Source organism: Branchiostoma belcheri, unplaced genomic scaffold (assembly GCF_001625305.1).
Source record: "Branchiostoma belcheri isolate BF01 breed outbred unplaced genomic scaffold, Haploidv18h27 scaffold9, whole genome shotgun sequence".
Lineage (NCBI taxonomy): Eukaryota > Metazoa > Chordata > Leptocardii > Amphioxiformes > Branchiostomatidae > Branchiostoma > Branchiostoma belcheri.
Window position 1 is genome coordinate 632,413 of NW_017804575.1, and position 1,103 is coordinate 633,515.

The window sequence follows — 1,103 nt, forward strand, 5'->3', positions numbered from 1 at the left end:
TGGTTGTTTAGTTATCCTCTCTCGGAGATTTTCAAACAAATCATCCTGCATTGAAAGGGCTGAGACACAGCACATTTTCTGTATCTCTTCGTATTCCCGTCTAAACAGGGAAAACGCAGTGCCACCGAATCTGTTCTGTTCTCCGTGACCTCATTTCCCTTCGCCATAACCTCAGGCCAAAGTTGGCAGTCTGAGCACTCTCAAGGACACAGCTTGTGGCGCTACATACACCGATACTCCCTCAGGTAAACAGGAGTATGTGGCCTTGAAAAGCTGTGGTGTGTTCACTCCTGCAATCAAATGTGCAAAGATTGAGTGTAACAAGCCATTCGGTGTGATATAGCTGGTCCATTTTAGCGATGTTTACCATGAAAATAACGTATGTGGCTTATTTCTCCCCCTGGTGTGAGTTTTTAGGTCCCGAAACCTCTAAAAAAAGCAGAAATTTGCCCACGAAAACGGACGGGCGAGGCGTGGGGAGGGCGCTGTTGACGCCTGCATGACCCCCAAAAGGTCGAAGGTCATGGGGCACGTCCGTTGTGCAATCTTAGCCGATTTAGCTTACACTACAACGCGAACCTGTCTATATTAGCAACCGCTAATGTTTCTATCTAGTTAAAAAATAAAACTCTAAATGAATTAACGTTATAGCCAAATGGCAAGTTTGTTTGTTTGTTTGCTTGTTTTTCAGGATTGAGGTAACACGTTATTTGTATTTGGGGGCAATATTAACAACATAGACTCAGCTGGTTAATTTTCAATCACTGTTTTCTTTAATCGCGTATGTTTTTGTCTATATATAAAATTACCTTAGTTGTTCACCCCTATTTGCTCTAGTGGACTATTCCAATCGACCCAAGATGGCGGGAGACGACAAAAAATCGGACTTCCCTGACCTGGATGACTTAATTATGGACGTTTTTAAACCCGACTTGTTCAAGGTTTGTTGAGTTTACAGTGCCCATACGCATCTAAACATATTCTAAACATCTGGACTTCTTTGAACGTTGTTTACTTTGAAGTTGAAGAAAAAATTATGCTGCTAGATGCTTATAGTAGTGGGGGGGGGGCGGTTTGACTGTTGGGTTTTTGGGGATGTCATA

At 42.7% G+C, this 1,103-nt stretch overlaps 1 protein-coding gene across 11 annotated transcripts in view; it reads right to left on the bottom strand.

Annotated features, from left to right (window-relative positions):
• LOC109487848 (C-Jun-amino-terminal kinase-interacting protein 4-like) overlaps positions 1-1,103 on the bottom strand; it is a 35,466-nt gene that overhangs the window by 33,326 nt on the left and 1,037 nt on the right. The gene's annotated exons all lie outside the window — the stretch shown is intronic.